Source organism: Trachemys scripta, chromosome 3, assembly GCF_013100865.1.
Source record: "Trachemys scripta elegans isolate TJP31775 chromosome 3, CAS_Tse_1.0, whole genome shotgun sequence".
Lineage (NCBI taxonomy): Eukaryota > Metazoa > Chordata > Testudines > Emydidae > Trachemys > Trachemys scripta.
The window spans coordinates 110,121,032-110,140,864 of NC_048300.1; the positions used below are offsets into that span (position 1 = coordinate 110,121,032).

Genomic DNA, 19,833 nt, shown 5'->3' on the forward strand with positions numbered 1-19,833 from the left:
ATGTTGGTAGCCTTTCTCTTCCTGGGCTAGATAACAGAGAGATTAGTGAGATGATCCCCTGCAAAATATCACAGATATTTCTCATAATGTTCCAGTGACATGGACCATGAAGCACAATTTTTATTGTCCAGAGGTGGGGAGCATGAAATACTGATTAGCATATAAAGAATGCCATGAACGGGGGTATCTAATGTGAAGACCAACATTTTTCTCAAAAAGAACAGGAGTACTTGTGGCACCTTAGAGACTAACAAATTTATTAGAGCATAAGCTTTTTTCTGTAACTCTCTGCTCTCTCGGTTGTTATTGTTGTTGTGGTGGTGGTTGTCAAGAGGCATTTTGACAACACTTCAATGACAGCTACCTCTTCTTTATAACCATTTTAATTGCATGTAATCCATTAGTTAGGTAAATTGGACAAACAGTCATAAAATGTAGTAAAAATTTTATGTCTGGACAGTCTCAACAGACACTCAGTACAATGTAAGAAGAGAAATCCAGGTGAAATTAAAAGCCCAGGCTAACGTGTATCTTATTGACCCTGTATCCTATGTAATGCTGCTGGGTTTCTTCATATTGTAGAAATAGTTTCTCAAGATACTGACGTCTCAGCTAATGTTTAACAACATTTGTTAAATATTAGTTATGAGTAGAGTTGCCAACCCTCCAGGATTGTCCTGGAGTCTCCTGGAATTAAAGATGAATTTTTAATTAAAGGTTATGTCATGTGATGAAACCTCCAGGAATACGTCCAACCAAAACTGACAACCCTAGTTATGAGAATGTTATCACTTCACACATTAGCTGTGACTTGAGTGTCAAGCCTAAAATCTGACCTACGTTCTTTCCATTTAATCTCTTTATAACTGTAGTCCCGATTTGGCAAATGGCCCCATGCAGGTGGACCACCAAGCCTTCATAGATCCAGTTGCAGGATCACAGCCTTAGGGCCAAATTCTGTCCTCAATTAAACCAGTATATTTCCAAATTAACTACACTGATTTCCACCTTGTATTGGCTATTCACTTGTTTAACATACTGATATACATAGAATATTTTCATTTGAGAAAGGTCATTTAAAGCTCCTGATGCCCAGGAAGTTTTTCAAGGTGTCATCACCACCAGCTGGCAGATATTGGAATGCATTGTATTACACAGCTCTATCATCGTAGGCACTTGGAAAGGCCACCATAATGAAGACAATAGTAGGCGAATTTGTTAGCTCACTGAGGAGATACATGCCAACCAAGATAGAAACTAAGGGCTTGTCTACACTAGGGAGACTATACTGGCACAGCTACATTGCTGTAGTTATGCTGGCATCATCTGTAGTGTAGACACCGCCTACACCAATGGAAGGGGGTTTTCCATTGGTGTAGAAACACCATCTCCCCAGATGACATTAGCTATGTTAATATAAGCATCCGTCTGTCAACAAAGTGCATCTACACTGGGGGTAGCTCAGTGGTTTGAGCATTGGTCTGCTAAACCCAGGGTTGTGAGTTCAATCCTTGAGGGGGCCACTTAGGGATCTAGGGCAAAATCAGTACTTGGTCCTGCTAGTGAAGGCAGGGGGCTGGACTTGATGACCTTTCAAGGTCCCTTCCAGTTCTAGGAGATGGGATATCTCCATAAAAAAAAAAATAGTTATGTTGCTTGGGGTGTGATTTATTCACACCCCTGACCCGCACCCTAACTTTAAAGTTTGGATCAAGCCTAGCTTCCTCCAAATATTTCTTTCGTAGCCTCAAAGGTATTTATTGAGATGAAACTGATAATTGAGTATCAAGAAGAGTTTTTCACCATGAAAAGTTAACATTTTACAGATCATGGAAACTGATGTGCTTACTCCAGTCCACACTGCCAGTCAGTGATAGAAGCTTGAAATTAAAACCTTATTCCTTGCTAAAAATATTTGCCTTCAATTTAGAAGCACATTGGTATGTTATTGTATGTTACCTGTTTTAAGAAGGAGGAAAACAGACTTGAAGTACTAGATTCAGCGTGACAGGTTTCAGAGTGGTAGCTGTGTTAGTCTGTATCAGCAAAAACAATGAGGAGTCCTTGTGGCACCTTAGAGACTAACAAATGTATTTGAGCATAAGCTTTTGTGGGCTAAAACCCACTTCATCAGATGCATGGAGTGGAACATACAGTAGGGAGGTATAAATACACAGCATATGAAAAGATGGGTACATTTAAATTCTGCTCTCAGTTACATTGGTGTACTTCTGGAACAACCCCATTAAAATCAGTGGTGCTAAAATGGCATAAAACTGATATATGTGAGAGGAGAATCAGGCCCCAATGCGTTTGCTGTATTTCTTTGTATTATTTGCATTACTAGGGCTATTTGACTGGAAAAAAATTCTGATGAATTCTGCTCCTTCTGGTCCTTATTTCCTAACTTAAATCATAGGGCCAAACAGTCCTGTCAATGTTCATGCATAGAGAGCTGCCATTACTTGCAAAAGGGGAAAATTGTGTATCCCCAGCCCCATAGAAACTGCTCTGTGGTATTTGCATATGGTTCCAGTCTGTACAGTTGGAAGTAGGAAGGATATCTAGGAGGAATAAGGAAGACAGGTGGGCTCCTCCTATTCCTTGTCCTTCCCAAAATACTCACAGGTGAAAACAGCAGGAATTAATGCTTTGTTAACATGTACTGCTCTCTCTTCCATCCTGTAGAACTCTTTATGGGGTGGTTTCAGGGTTGCTGAGGTTGGGGCTGTTTCATGCACTGTGCGCTGGGTGAATAACATGAGAAGATTCCATGTTTCCAAAACTAAACTGGCTCCTTATTAAGAAAACTATTTACAGAGATGTTGCAACTGCAACTAGCATTCCAGCCATGTGCACACAGACGGACCTCCTGGTGTCTCATCCAAATTCTTCCCTCCTCCAATCTGTGCTTCTCCTTCCAGGTTCCATGCAGATTGCTAGAGGTTGCAAGGGGAACCAAATGTATGTTCCCTGTCTTCTCTGAAGTTGAGATCCATTAAGAATCCATTGGCTCCTTCTGTGAAGCACAAACCTGTGCTATCAGCCCTGGGCCCTTCCAAAGAAGAATGAGTAGAAATCTTCTCTCTGATGCGGTTTATTCTCATGCAGGGAAGAATAGTGCTGATGATCTTCTCTTCATAACATCACAACTGGTGGCTGGAAAGATTATTTATGATGACATCAGGTGGGAATGAGCACAGGAAGGTAATGTCCTAACCATCAAAGACCATCTTTCCATTCAAACTGCATGTTTATTTCTGAAGAGCAGTTGACCTGCTACCTATCTTATGTCTTTGTATGTCCTCTATCACTATAGTATCTTGGCTTCTCACAATCTTTACTGTACTTTTCCTCATAACACCCCATTGAAGAAGGGAAGTATTATTATCCACATGATACAGATGGGGAACTGAGGCACAGAGAAGCTGAGCGACTTGTGCTAGTCATGCAGGAAGTCTGTGGCAGAGCAGGGAATTGAAGCTAGGACTCCAAAGATTGAGGCTAATGTCCTAACCACTAGACCATCCTTCCTCTCTTTGAGCCTTCTTATTTCCTACCCATAGTGATAGGCACCAGCCACATGTGGGGAGAGAGGAGAGCTTATACCTGCAGATGGGGTAAGTTTTGCCTCTGCAGGGAGGAAAAATAAAGAACATATAAGATAAAGGATCAGAATTATTTCTTATTACATTTTAAGAAGTGTTTTTGATGAGCTGGCAGAATATCATTAAAGGCTTGTTTTTAAAAACAAACCAATATAGCATCTTCAAATACTCATGCATTAATGTCAGCCTTCTTACATGTGTCAGAAAAGCTAATGTCATATCAGCAGGGGAGTTTCAAACAAAGCCTTGAATAAAACATCTTGAATAAATTGACTTTTAAAGGTATTTTTGAAAACGCACATCAGACTTCCTGTCAAACAACAACATACCTTGTATTTATCTTTCACCCCAATGTTTTAGTAGTAGAAGTAAATTACCCTAAGTCAGTGGTACCCAAACTTTTCTTGTCACACCCCTCCTTACCAGGAATGGAATCTGTCTGTGCCGCCCCCCCCCCCCCCATTACTGCACAATTGGATCAGCAGAGGAGCTTGGGCTGAAGGTGGAGCTGGGGGCAGAACTGGGGATGAGGGAGGAACTGGGGCTAGAGGTGGAGCTGGCCCCGGGGGTTTGAAAGGGAATGAGGGCAGAGCTGGGCTGAGGACAGAGCAGGGGGTGGGGCAGAGTGAAGCTGTGGCTGGGACCCGAGCTGTGTTGGAGACAGAGTGGAGCTGCAGCTGGGGACAAAGCGGATTGGGGGCAGAGCAGAGGTATGGTGGGGCTGGGGCTGGGGCTGGGGCTGGAGCTGGGCTAGGGGTGGAGTGGGGCTGTAGTGGGGGCTGGAGCTGGAGCATGGGGTAGAGTGGGGCTGCTGGCCTGAGCCTCACCATGTGCCCCCCTGAACGTTCCTCTGTACCCCCCTAGGGACCACTGCCCTAAATGCTATAAATTAATTTCTCTCAAAGGGTATTTACATGTTCATTATACTATAAGATGCTTTATTTTGTTTTTTATAGTATACATTACAGTATAAAAATACTACACTGTAGAGAATGTATACTTATCTCCCACAACTCAGTGACTGTTACAATCAGGGTCTCAGAAACTATGGTGATGAGCATGATATGAATGCCCTTCTAAGTAAATAGACACATTGATGTCCTTCTGCAATATAAAATAGTGGAAAACTCATCCCAGACCAGTTGAAAAGAAATGGAGCTGCATCAGGACCAGCACTACATTGTCACAGGCTTACGCCACATATACTTTAGTCAAAGAAAGTTTTTCAAGTGACACCATTGAGAGTCTGTAGGGGAAAGGCTGAGAAACAGATTAAAATGTTCTGCTGGTACTCTGACCCTGGGGAAATTATCCTACTGCGTGACAGCAAAACACTCTATGAATTAATGACTAAGCCTTCTGCTATCATAGGCAAGCACCTTCAGCCATTGCCTTCAGGCAGTTAAGAGTATTTTTTAGTGCCTGCTTATGCTCTCAGCACTTGTCAGGCTTGGGTTATATAGTTCCAGGTGGAACTCCTAATAAAGTCACTGAGGCCAACATTTTCAGATTTGGGTGCTTAAAGTTAGGAATCAACCCTCATATTTTGATACTTTAATAAATGGCCTGATTTTCAGAGGGGCTGAATACCCTCATCTCCTATTGGCTTCAGGTAAGTGATTTTATTTTATCAAGTGTCATGCTTGTGAACGTTTTGTTTAATTATGATTGTGTGATCCAAAGTTGAAAATACGTTGAATGTTCATAAGGATAACGTCTGATTATTGTTTTCTATGAATTCACAACACACATAAGCCAATTTCCCATCTCCTGGTGTAGTGACAATATCTGTTGAATCTTTGTAAAAAAGCCTGTCTTCCTCAAATATGTATTTTGAGTATTTATTTGGTATTATTTGCTCTGAATATAATCCTAATTATTTTAAGTAGAAAAGGCCAATATATAGCATGCTGGAATGCTATTAATTTATCCTGTCTCTTATTTCTAACCTCAAGTTTTCTTTTTCATTCTCTTTTTTCCCCCTGAATAAAGTTGTGAACTTTTAAACTTGGAAAGTCTCATGGGTTATTTTAAAAAATGACAGTTAAACAAAATTGCCAATAGAAACATAGATCTGAAAGTTGTTCACACTCTGGCATATAAAGTCCCACAGCATAAGGGTTTTCTTATATTGTTCCTTTTTTATTTCTACATTTGACAGATTATGTTCATGGAAACTAGCCCTAATGGCTGTGTTACAGGCAGGCCATGTTTTCCATCATTGACACATACTGAAATAAATCATTGGGGAGTAGCACAGGACTGAGCTGCTGTTTTCTGATATGCTGCAAGTCAGAAAAAGATTGGTAGTTCTGAGTAATCATTTTTGTAAGTGGCCAACACTAGAGCCTGCCAAATTACTTTATAATAAAAATTACCTAGGATTGTATGTTCACCACTGACCAAAAGAACAGATGTACTAAGGGTGTTCTAAAGGCATGTTAATGGATGAGCGTCTTCATCGGTAAAATTTACTCTACCGACATGAAGCTTGAGTATTCTGCCTGTATGTGGGTTGATGCAGGAAGATAAAATTCATTCTGTTAGATACGATAGGATAGGTCCATCAATGGCTATTAGCTAGGATGGGCAGGGATGGTGTCCCTAGCCTTTGTTTGCCAGAAGCTGGAAATGAGCGACAGGAAATGGATCACTTGATGGTACCTGTTCTGCTCATTGCCTCTGGGGCATCTGGCATTGGCCACTGTCGGAAGACAGGATACCAGCTCAGATGATCTTTGGTCTAACCCAATATGGCCATTCTTACGTTTCTTATGTTTCTCCTCATCCCAGGAGCTCCTCTGAATAGAGTGTGGTTCTGTGCCAGTGGCATGGGGTACTGGGACCATCTTATCCATGTAAATACAGATCCGTTGCTTCTCCTCTGACCCACTTTCATATCACCCCCCAGCCTGTTACCAAAGTGCCTTTCTGTGCCAGATCCACATAGATTGGTACAGAGGCTGGTTCTGTGACATGCGGCGGACAGGACAAGGATATCTTTAACACCTGCTCTGCCCACAACACACACACACACACACACAGCTTGTCCTTCTTTATGCCTAGGACTGCAAGCAGCTTTGCTACCTACTGTGACGGGTTCGGTCACAGAGACCCCCTTGGTACTGTCACCTGATGTGCTGAAGTTACCTCTCAGCCTGTTTTCCCTGCCAGCTTGGGACTCCAGAACCCTGCCTTGTTGAGCCAGACATGCTAGCCTGCTGCAACACAGACCCAGGCTCTGGACCATGCCCCCAAAGCTGCAGGCTTTAAGTGAAAACAGCTCAGCAGGTTACTTGCCTCCAGTACCGAGACACCCAGTTCCCAATGGGATACAAACCCCAAATAAATCACTTTTACTTTGTATAAATCTTATACAGGGTAAACTCATAAATTGTCCACCCTCTATAACACTGATAGAGAGATATGCACAGCTGTATGCTCCCCCAGGTATTAATCACTTACTCTGGGTTCATTAATAAACAAAAGTGATTTTATTAAGTATAAAATGTAAGATTTAAGTGGTTTCAAGTAATAAAAGACAGAACAAAATAAGTCACCAAGCAAAATAAAGCAAAAACATGCAAGTCTAAGCCTTATACATTAAAAAACTGATTATAGGTAAAATCTAACCCTCAGAGATGTTCCAATAAGCTTCTTTCACAGACTAGACTCCTTCCTAGTCTGGGCCCAATCCTTTCCCCTGGTATAGTCCTTGTTAGTTCCAGCAGACATCTTAGGTGGAAAGCAGGGGTGTTCTCATGATTGGCAGCCCCCTCTGTTCTGTTCCAACCCCTTTTTATAGCTTTGGAACAAGGCGGGAATCCTTTGTCTCATTGGGTCCCCACCCCTCCTTCTAAATGGAAAAGTACCAGATTTAAGATGGATTCCAGTATCATGTGAGATGGTCACATGTCACTGTACGACCTCATTCTTCATTACCCATGGGCTGGCCACACATACATAGGAAGGCTTGCAGGTAAATAAACCCATTCACAACCAATAGTCCTAGTCAATGGGAACCATCAAAATTCTAAGCCACCATTAATGGTCTACACTTTGCATAATTACAATAGGACCTCAGAGTTATACTTCATATTTCTAGCTTCAGATACAAGAATGATACATACATACACATAGGAGGAATATATTCAATAGGGTATAACCTTTGTCATGATACTTTACAAGAGACCTTTTGCATAAAGCATATTCCAGTTACATTATATTCACATTCATAAGCATACTTTCATAAAACATAAGGAGTGCAACATCACAGCTACCTCTTACCTAGGCATGTTTCGTTCCTCACAAAAGAGAGCATCAGCCTGGAGAAGGCTATGCAGGAACTCTTATTTCTTCCTCACTCTGCTTTCTCAATTTAGTGAGTCTCACATTTGGGTCAAGACCTCATACACAATCTTCTTGTGAGGTTTCCTAGCTCTAGACTCTGCCAATAAGTCACAAACCACCTTCCCTCAAGCACCACTCTTTTGGTCACTTGCCAGGTCCTAAGTTGCCTTGGAGGCCTTTCAAGCAGAAGATGCCTATAATGTGATTTCTCCATTGTTTCAAAAATCTTGTGAGGATGCTAATTTTCCTTCCATATTACCAGCCTGGGCACCCCTTACAACACACCTCTCACATGGCAATATGAATAGCAAGACTAAATCCTTAGACTGCTTAAACAGACTCATAAGGGCCTAATGCAACATCAAGAATACATTTCTGCTGTGCCAGGTACCAAAGTAGCAAGAACCCTCACAGCACTTGTGTGCGATGGAGGTCACACCCATGGTGGTTCGCCGCAGAACACAGAGAGAGGGAAACGAACAAGTTGCCCATAAATGATGGGGTAGCCAGGAGGTCCTTGTACCACACAGATCAGGAGCAGCAACCAGGGAGGCAGGGAGCTTATTTGAACGAGCTTTCCACTTCCCAGCAGCTCCACAACTACCTACCACAGAGATAGAGGTTTTGGGATGGAATAGGTATGTCAAACTGGTCTGCTTAGGAGACAGCATTCATTCTACTGTTGCTGTGGTTCAGAAAGCCAGGGATACTTTCATCTGGAATAGCCTCTTATTAGGTTTAGTGGGAGGAAGGCAAAAAGGGAGAGGGAGCAATTTGGATTACACACTGTAGGAAATCATACTGTTAATACACTGATATGTGGCATAAAAACCAGCACAAAATCCAGCAGCTGTTATCTAGAGAGTTTTAGTCTAAGGTAATCAAGGAATTCATCCTAAAAAAAAGGAGGAGAGACAATGAGGAAAGGTAGATCTAAAGATAACTATTGGGAGTGGATGCTGTGGTCAGTTTCTAATTAGCAGCATTATTCTTTTTTTTTTTTTTTTTTTACTTCAGCCCATGTTTTGACTGCGGAAAAACAAGACTGAGCTGTCTGGGAACCCTCCTGTGTGACTGTCTTCAGGCAAGCATCTCCCTAACTTAATCAGTGAAAGCATCAAGTGTAAGCCAGGAAGGAGTTCTTTTGATATGTTATTCCCGGGCCTGAGCAGTTGATCACCTGCAGTAGGGTGCCTCTGCAAACTGTTACTAACACTTTTGGAGTTGCCCATCCCTCACCAGAATCAGCAATAACCAGAAGTAGTTTAGTAGGCTCCTCATACAGACTGTCCATTAGCGTCAGAGCTTCCTCAGCTTTGTTTTTATGGTTGATCATTTGTCCCATTGATAAGGCAGACTGACTGATTTCTCATTATGCAGAATGTCACTGAAAATTGAAATTATTAATAATAATAGACAGTCTTTTTGTACTAAGTAGGCACCTGGCTGTGATTTACAGCATTTTTGATAACTTTTAAAAACATTCTTTATATATGTTTAGAGAGCAAAAGGGGATGGACACTGAAAATGGAAACATGAATATATTTGAGGACCATCCATCTTCTCGATGGTGACAGGTATGCTAGAAATATCTAAAGATAAAGAGATTTTTTTAAAGTTTGCTAATTTTTTTTTGTTCTGTTTCATTGGAATGATGTTACATTCCTGTAGCTTAACAGAAAACCTGAAAATACAATAAAAAATGCCATAATATTTGACATTTGAAGTTAGCCATTAGAAACAGACTGTAAGCCTATGTGCTTTTTTAATGACACTACTTATTCAATCACATGTTAGCAGTCTCTTGGCAGGAAGTCCTGATTTGTTTAACTCTATTAAGCTTAGATAAGAAAGGTAAATAATATGTCTATCAAATGTAAAGGGGCTTCACTCCAAAGTAAGTTTGACACTGGCCAATAATCATTCTAACATTTCTGTGGCTTTAGCAGCTTTGGATTGTGTTGAATGGCACAATGGGAAGCAAGAGAGAAGGAACACCCAGTTATTGCTTTAGCGTATCCAAAAAGAATTATTAGCAAGGACAGGCAAAATTCTGACTAAATGAAAACAGATGTGCTGCAAAGTGTTCCATTTAGATTTTGGTGGTTTGCTGCAGAACGCTAGGAAGTGGCCACAATGTATAGCAGTAGGAGTGGTGTTCTTAGTGCAAGATGGCTGAGTGTATTGGAAATCATCTTTTTAGTGTTTCATGGGCAGTTATTCTACTGTGATATGTAACGCTGTATCACATTTAAGAATCAAGTGGGATCTTGTTTTTACTTGATACTTCTGGCTTCTGACAAGTAAATATCTTGAATACTACTGACAACTTGCATATTTGCAGCTATTTGCACGGGGAAGCGAGACTTGGGTTCAGTTCCTTGTACTGCCGCTGACCAATTGTCCGACCCATTTATTTTGGGTGCCCAACAAGAGACAACTAGGACCCAATTTTCAAAGATTCTGAGCACTCACAACTCAAATTGTAGTCAAGGGGAGATGTAGGTGTTCACCACCTCAGAGAATCAGCCCACTGATGTCTCAAGTTGTGTGTCTAAAAACTGACTTGCTGTGTGATCTTGGGCAAGTCATTTCACCACTGTCTTTCTCCTCCTAGCTCTCACCTAAGACTGGAAGCTCTTTGGGGCCAGGGCTGTCTCTTATTAAAGGTTTCTACAGTGCCTAGCACAATGAGCCCCTGATTTTGGGTGGGGCCTCCAAATGTAAAATAAGAATGTTTACTTTCCCACCTTGGCATGTATGGATAAAACAGACATGTCTGAATTAAACAATAACAAAATAGAGTAACAGAATGTATGTTGTTGGTAGCATTTGGCAGGATGATCATAGACATGATTGCTGGACACTAAAAATATGGTAAAATAACATTCTAGTAACTGAATAATGGTTTCTAGAAAAGAGAGCTGTTTCTTATTGACAATTAGTTTAGCCTTTCAGTCCGGATCCAGAGCCCACTGAAATCTTTCCCTTGGTTTTTGGATTAAGCTCTATTGAGGGTCAATGTTCATTTACAAGTATCTAAGCTATTCTGTAGGAAATCCGTCACAGTGTGTACATTTTGTGATACCAGCTACCATAACACGTAATGGCTTCTTTTTTTAAAATATATACCAAATATTTTAAAGAAAATGTACATGAAATTCCGTAAGTGCAATCATAAAACCCGGGAAGGTATACACAATAAAGAAAGCTATAGTATTCACTAAAATAATAGAATTAATAATAAATAACTAATAAAATAGTAGAATTAAATTATACACTGATTACAAAGGAAAATAAGCAGAAGGAAAAGCAAGAAAGAAGAGCTGGGTACTCCAACATAAGATTCTCTGCTGCAATCCGGGTCCTTTGCACTACTCCAGCAGCACAAAGGGTCTGAGAAGCAACTGGGTCTTTCCAAAGGGGAGTCCCCAGATGGCATGAAAGACAGTATAGCCAACTCCTACTCCCTCCATCTCATACCTGTGGCACAAGTGGGGATGCAGATGTGGGAGGGGTGTGTGGCCAAAAAACTACTGTTCTCTGGCTATTCTCATTTGGGAGATGGCCCCAAGGGGAACACAGCAGCCAGCCCTGAGATTGTTCTGTAGTACATCTGTGCTGGCACTGTTATAGAACCAGTCCCAGAATCGGGGAGCTAAAAACTGCTGCCTCTCTGCAGCACTCAGTGGTTATTGGGCCCAGCTAAGAAACTGGCCCAAGATGTATGGGAGTGAGAGTAAATCATTTTAAAAAGCAGCTTGAGCAAATTCAACAGTGATGTAAATTTCAGTGTAGATTGCCTGACTGTTGGATGTAAGTGGAAAAGGAGTGTACATTATGCTGATTTGGGGTTCCCTTGCAAATGATGCAGTGCAGCAATTTAAGTGGGGCTGCTGGCATTGCCAACTTCAAGAGATTAAAAATCATGACATTGGCCCCAAAATAATGACATTTTTAAAAAGTGGATATTGTGTTTTTTACATCAGTCTCTTGATTTCTGAACTCCCCCTGCCCAGCCCCAGGGTATGTGCATGTGACAGTTAGTGCTGCCAACTCTCCCACATTTACTGGAATAAGGTGATTTTGGCCTCTGCTGCAGGAGCTCCCACCCCCACATCTGCTACTCTCCTGCCCAGCAATTAATCCTGCTCCTCAACCCCCCCCATTAGTTCTATCTCCACCCACCCCCCCTCAGTTCAGTTCCCCCTCAGTTCAATCCCCCAGATCCTATCATCACCACCCCATCAGTTCAACACCCCTACCCCATCAACCCCCACCACCCTCAGTTCAGCCTCCCAGCACTCACCCCGTCTGCTAAGAACCCACCATCAATACAGCCCCCCCACCCCATCAGCTCCCCCTTTCCTCACTTCAGCCCCCCTGCAGCTCCCAGTCTCACTTCTGCTCCTTAGGGTTCTTCACCCTTCCCAGTCCTAAGGGGTGGCTGTAGTGGGGTCCCATCTCCCACTTCCCAGGCTTGCAGGGGAGCAGCTGCCTGGGGCTGACAGCGGGAGCCTCGCCCTGATGCCCCATGCCTGGGCTTTTACAATGGGAGCCCCCACTGCCCCACCTGGGGCTTGACAGTAGGAGCCCTCCACCACCCTGGCACCCTGAGCCCTAGGCAGCTGACAGCAGGAACCCCCCACTGCCCTGTCTCCCCACACCCCAGGCAACTGACAATGGGAGCCCTGGGCATGGTACATTGCCTGCTGTCAGGCACCCAAGGGTGAAGCTGACAGTGGGAGCCCCAGGATGGCTGACAGGATTTCTAAGTAAAATTAAGCCTCACTTTCAGAACTGTCAAATGTCAGGATTTTTTTTTTTTCCAGCCACAGCTGAAAGAATATTGGTTGGCTGAGAAGGTTTTGCGAATACTCATGAGAATGCATGTTTGCTCGTGTTCCTGGCAGAATAAGCTTCTACAAGGGTTCCTGTTTATAGACATTTCAGCAAGGGAACAAAAACCCAATACCATGCAACTAGGATGACCCCAGTCATGGAGTTGAACTATGAATAGCAAATGCTCAAAACAGTAAATACAGTGAATAGTTTGCAAGCAATCCTTGGGCTGAAAATTTGTTCACACAAAGCATTAAAAAAAATTGGATACTGAAGAAATTCATATGAAAGTCCGGTTGTGGAAAAGAGCATTGATGACTACTTGTCAGGCATGAGTTTTTTGTCCCCCTCCCCGACACTTCTCTATGGCCTTGGCTACACTTGCAGCTGTACAGCGCTGTGAGGTAAACCTGTCTTCGTACAGCTGAGTAGGGAAAGCGCTGCAGTCTGTCCACACTGACAGCTGACAGCGCAGTGGTGTGGCCACACTTGCAACATTTGCAGCTGTGTTGGGAACGGTGCATTATGGGCATCTATCCCAGCATTCATGTGGCTGCAACGTGCTTTTCAAAACAGGGGGGTGGGGTGGAGAGAGAGTGCTTTTTGGAGCGTGTCAGCTCTCTATTTTGCAAGTTCTGAACTCCTGGCCCCCTGCTCATTCATTCACTCACTCAAAGCAAACAGCAAACTGTTTGCTTTTTCTCTGTGGTACGAGCTTTGAAACTGGCACTTCCGCATTCCTGCAGCCGGTCACAACAATGGAGAGGATTGGCCACTTGACAAGGTGATCAGTACAGTGCTGCAGATTGATTCCTGGTACACACTCACAGGGGAGAGTCCTAGCCACTCCGCTGTATCTCTTATGCTTCTCAGGGAGGTGGAGTACCTGCAGCGGTGTACCCAGGGAGATACAGCGCTGTACGTGTCTTGCCAGTGTAGCCGGTCAGTGAGTTACAGCGCTGTGGGCAACTTTACAGCGCTGTAACTCACCAGTGTAGCCAAGGCCTATAAATGAGGGATGCAGATGATCAAGAAAGCTGGCCTGCTGCCAGCTTAGAAAGGGCTTCTCAGTCAGAGTCACCAGTTCATGAAGGGCAGCGAAGAAAGCTAGCTGGTTTGGCAGATTGGCTGATGATAAAAGAACCACATTCGGGGACCCAGAGCCCAAAGCATGCTGAGTTATATGGTATTTTTAACAAGATGTCAACAGGCAGTTTCCACGAGTGCTAGATTATTCTGATTTTTCTTGATGCCTCAGTTTGATTTGAAAAATGTCACCAAGAGAGACTGCAATTCGTCATTCCAGACCAGAGTGGTAATCCTGCATTGGTCACATTCTCTCCTACACTGTTGGTTGCTCTTCTCCCTCAGCAAAGAGTCCCTCCAATTGAACAGTTTTGCACTGTATGTCTTTTGCTGTGCTCTCCCCATCCCTATGTTTACTGGATTCCAAACATCCCAGACTTTGAGACAGGTGCACATCCCTCCCACTGAGCCTGTTTTTTTTACCAACCTAACCTCTATTCCCACAGAAACAGCAGTCGAAGGGCAGCTAGTTGTGGAGAGTTGGAACTCTCATTCCTCATTTTGAGCTGCTGACCGCCAGCTGTGACTAGAAAGTGCTGGTACCAAAAGGCTTGTAAAGGCTATAGCATTATATCTTTTAAATGATCATTCACTATTTTATAGAATTCACTCAAGTCCATGTGAGATCTGTTGCTTTATTAACTGCCTTTGAATCAGCATTTAAAACATCTGTTATAGCCTGACCAGCACAGGTGGTATTGTCATTCATATAACTCTGTATTAAAAGGCATTTTAGTTTGATGACTGCAAGTAAATGACTGTTTATAATACAGTATAATTCACCTCTACAGCCTCCTCCTTCTCTCAGGTCCTTCAAGGGCACAGTGTCTGAGCCAGCTTAATAAGGGCTATAAAATACAAATGCAAAACTTTAGCTTTATATTGATGACATCTTGTCACTTGGCATCCTCACTGATGCTTCTTTTTGGATCCATTGCCTATTATGCGGCAACACTCCAACAACCACGGCACCTGCAGGTTTTGTCTGCTTCCATCGTAGTGTTGCTGGGCGCTCTGCCCTCCTGGATGCCAATTTCCTTTTGAGTTAATCAAATGAGATTATGAGACTACTGATTCCCCCATTACTAGTTTGAGTGTAAAGTGCTCTGCAAATTCCTCCGGAAGAGGACTGCCTCCTTAGAAACCAGTGTGCTCGCTCTTCAGCACAGAGATGGTCTCTTGACTACGGTGTCAAGTATCAGGGGGTAGCCCTGTTAGTCTGTATCTACAAAAACAACAAGGAGTCTGGTGGCACCTTAAAGACTAACAGATTTATTTGGGCCTAAGCTTTCGTGGGTAAAAACCTCACTTCTTCGGATGCATCAGGTTTTTACCCACGAAAGCTTAGGCCCAAATAAATCTGTTAGTCTTTAAGGTGCCACCAGACTCCTTGTTGTTTCTCTTGACTATGTCTGTACAGTGCCTAGCACAATGAGATCTTGATCGTGATCGAGGCCAGCAGAGTTACTCTATTACAAATAATAAACGATACTGCCTTGGAGAGCCATCTACATCTCAGTGTTTACCATGCTTATTTCTGTGACTCAGTGATCTCTGAGATTCATTTATCCCTTTTTGATCCTCCTACTCTTCCTTCCTAAACACTCTAGAACTCAGCAGGTTATTCCTTATTATATTATCTGCTTTCATCTATCATTATTATAAAACACTTATAAGAATAAAACTAGTCACTGAAACAGCTATACTAGAATGACATTTAGAACAACGGCAGATTGGGTTGGACTCAGACCCATACCAGCGCTGACATTTTTTCCTACCCCTCTGTAAACCTAAATTTGGCCTGAGTTGCAAAGTTTGGCTCCAAACCACAGCTTCTCCCAAATGCAGGGAAACTTGGAGCAAGGCTTAAATTTGGCTCATAGAGGGTCAACGTGTGCTAGATCCTCAGCTGGTATAAACCAGCAGAGCATGATTTTAGTCAGTGTAACCACACTAACTTACCTCAGCTGAGGTCTGGCCTATTTGGTGTCTGGCCTTAACATGAGTGCATACAAGCTGGTGAGGGTGCAGGGAACATTCCCCTCTCTTGCACCATCAAAAAGGGTGAGTCACTACTTACATGACTGTGTTCAGGCAATAACAGGGACTGCTCTGTCCTATTAACTGTGGGGACACAAATCATCCCAACAAGGGGTGACAAGATGGGGATACAAATCTATCCCCCTTGTTTTGCTGAACCTGACCTGCCAAAAGAGAACTGTGTCTTTTGAGAACTGCAGTGGACTAGTAGAGTATGACCCATTCCCTGCAATGGGTTAACCACTGTAGGCATGTACTCTATAATGTTAATGGAAATACATGGCACATATCAAGTTGTCTATAATTCAGATTGAGCAATTTGTAAAGCATCTGTTATTTTCACAACCAGAGACATTGCCTCGTAGTTTGTTCTATGCTGCTTCTCAGCGAAACAGCACCTTTTGGGTGAACACATTTCTCCAAACTCCTAGGACAGTGGAAACCCTTATAAATACAACATTTGTCACCCCAGGGATCTGCAGTAACTATGGCATTACTTTCTTTTACATATCTCAATGGGTTTTAACAAAAGAGACAGGGGAGAGAGAGAATATAGGAATACAGTAATCTGCCTTTTACAGATAGCAAAATTGAGATGTAGGGAAGTTAACCCTCTACCTTAGGGATCGGTAACCTTTGGCATGCGGCCCATCAGGGAAATCCGCTGGTGGGCCGGGATGGTTCGCTTACCTGCAGCGTCCGCAGGTTCGGCCGATCACAGCTCCCACTGGTTGCAGTTCCCTGCTCCAGATCAATGGGGGCTGCGGGAAGCGGCACAGGCCAAGGGATGTGCTGGCCGCCACTTCCCGCAGCCCCCATTGGCCTGGAACGGTGAACCGCAGCCAGTGGGAGCTGCGATCGGCCGAATCTGCAGATGCTGCAGGTAAACAAACCGTCCTGGCCCGCCAGCGGATTTCCCTGATGGGCCGCGTGCCAAAGGTTGCCGATCCCTGCTCTACTTGTCCAAAGTCACATAGCAAATCAGAAGCAGAGAAAAATAGAGACTACATTAGTTTGTATCCAAACACTGCACTATACTACCTCCATGTTTTGTTTACAAAAATAAAGCAGCTCTCTCTCTCTGCAATGTTATGGGAACACAAGCCTATATTATGAGTCGGATCCTGTAACTCAGGGGTAATCAATAGGCGGACGTGGGCCAAATCCAGACTGCGAGATGCTTTTGAATGGATCCCAAAATCTTTTTATTTACTTATTACTATAATTACTTTTATTTTTTATTATTTTCTATGGAGTTTGGACCTTGACTATACTTTGACCAAGAAATCTGGGCCTTGACAAAAAATAATTCACTACCCCTGCTGTAGCTGATCCAAACATGTAATTCCCGTTAAAGTCAATGGAGATTTTACTGGCAGAGACAGATCGGGGCCCTTTAGATGCAGAGTAGTTGCATATGTGCTTGCTAACTTAATTTTTTTTTTTTTTTTTTTTTTGTAAAATGCATCATGAAGATCAAAGATTTGTAATTCATTCACAAGGGCAGCTGCTTGTATGTTTACCTTTACTGCTATTCATGCTACAACTCACTCACTCCTGTTTGGGGGTCCATTTTAAATTTTTTTAATTCCCTTAAAAATATTTTATATATATTTATCTCATTCTGCTTTCTACAGCATGAGCCTGGTGCTGGAAGGTAGCCTGCTTTCTCTCTGGATTTGTAAGAATTCTAGACTATATTATCACAGATTAGGAGGGAGCGTATTATAACTTTCTCCAGAATTTAGCAACTCTGCCCCCCAAAAACCAAAACAATTTCTGCTGAAAATCAAATCTAACCCATATACCTAGCTGCAGATGTCTAGTTTCAGAATTCATCTGTTCTGCTGGTAATTTAAGAATTCAGCACCGAGGGGGTTTCTCCGTCAGATTAATACTCTGTGACTGAAACATGACATTGAAAAGCAAATGAGCAGGGCCAAAGTCCCTGAAACAGTAAGACACACTTTCAAGAAATGCCGTGGCACTACACAAAAGAGGCCATATTCCTATCTGTTTTAACTCCATTGATTTCTGTGGGGTGACACCAAGGATCTGTTTGGCCCAGGAAGGATGCATTATATGCAAACATGGATCTTATGTAGTTATGCTCCTGATCACCAATCACGCTGACACTAGAGGATTTCCAACCTCACAAGACAGAAGGAAGAGATGCACTGTTTAGTGTTGAGAGCCTAGTGCAAATCCCATCGAAGTTAATGGAAATAATCACATTGATTTTAGTGGGTTTTGGATTATGTCAATAACGCACAGATGCCTAATCCAACAAACATCTATTCTCTCAAGAAATCCTTCCTCAATTGAGTAGTATTACTACAATCAAACATCAGCAAGGGATGGCAGGGTTAGAGCACAGAATAGCTGAGGAATCCCTATCTTCAGAAGCAGTGTATGCCTGTGCCAACAGTCACATAGTTTCAGAACCCTCTGTTTGCATGTTGGGGTTCATGTGCATTAGGGACAGTGGAGCTTTGTGGAATTTGAGTTTTCAGAATCTGTAGAAATAGTTTGAGTGAGGAAGTCACAAAACTAGCTTGATTTTCACAAATCTGTCTACTTTCCTCTAATTTAACCCCTCCCCCCAGTTTTTAACAGTGATTAAACTTAACACAAAGAACATGTTTTTTTTCCCCCCAGCTAAATGGAAGTCTGTGCTAAGTGTTACGGATAGAAGAAAGATCCCCGCTCCTCCCATCACAAATGCACCAAAAAAAGCTAGTGACCTCCAAAGGGCTCAATTCTCCATTGTTTTAAGGCCCCTTTATGTGGCTCCAGTGATGTAAAAAAAGCCTTAAAGGCAGCGGGTCTCCAGACCTGAGAGATTACTCCCAGAATAAGGAGGTTTTCTAACCGGCACAGAGCGTGGTGTAAAGGGTGTGCCAGGGCATTCTGTGGATGGGGTTGGGAGTGGGACCAGAGTCACTGTTCCTCCGCTAGGCCCAGCTGCCCACAGCCATTAGGGGCACATGCAGAGCTCAAGCATTAGTTACAGGAGCATTTTCGGTAGAGCCGAGCAGGCTGCCCCAGCCAGACGCAGAATACTAGGAAGTGCAAAGGTGCTTATAGTCAGCTTTGTCCCTCCCAGCGTCTCCTGTGCTGACTGCATCTCATCCAAAATTAGGCTCCCAGTGTAGATTATATATCCTTTTTTTCCATTAATTTTTCTCTCTTTTCTTAGATGAGACCAGAAATGAAGGAGCTAAGTGGAATGGGAGCCCAACAATGATATTCCTTTCCATGTCTGCAGAGCACAAACAGAACAACGTTGACCAGAGCTGGCAAGAGCAGACATCAAGTTCGCTAGATTAGAAAATGTATGGATCAAAGTGGCTTGATGAAATGGGTCACAGTAGGAGTCTCCTCAGCACTCAATATCACACAAAGTGGTGTTGCCTTAAGAACAGCTTCACAAAAGAATAATGCAAGAATGCTGCTGGTGCGAGACCTGCCTATCATGCTGACCAACATTGTCACATTGTTTCCTTTTGCTCCCCCATCTATCTGTGTCCATCTGTTGTCTCTAGTCTTATATTTGGATTGCAAGCTCACTGGGGCAGGGAGCGTCTTTTTGTTGTGTGTTTATACAGAACCTTGCACAAAGGGTTCTGGTCCATGACTACCGCTCCTAGGTGCAACAGTAATACAAATAAATAAATAGTAATAAATCTCTACAGCTAACTGCTACCATCGTTATCATGAATGAGGCAATCTATAATAAAGTTATGTCAGTACTGAACAGATATTTGAGACTGTCAATGGGAAAAGGGCACTTCTGCAAGAAAGGTGCTTGCAGAAAGTAGAACTTTGATTTTTTTTTTAATACACACACACACACACACACACACACACACACACACACACACACACTTATTTTGGGGAAGTTCTA

The 19,833-nt window shown here is 42.8% G+C and overlaps 1 long non-coding RNA gene across 2 annotated transcripts; it reads left to right on the plus strand.

Moving 5' to 3' along the window:
* Positions 1–4,233: 4,233 nt before the first annotated feature.
* Positions 4,234–19,764, plus strand: LOC117875630. 2 transcript variants are annotated; one of them, XR_004645307.1, is made up of 4 exons: positions 4,234–4,318; positions 8,976–9,081; positions 9,460–9,535; positions 19,126–19,764. It is a non-coding gene; the product is annotated as an uncharacterized LOC117875630 (long non-coding RNA). The 2 variants fall into 2 exon arrangements; XR_004645308.1 differs by lacking the exon at positions 4,234–4,318 and adding an exon at positions 4,684–5,220.
* The last annotated feature ends 69 nt before the right edge of the window (positions 19,765–19,833 follow it).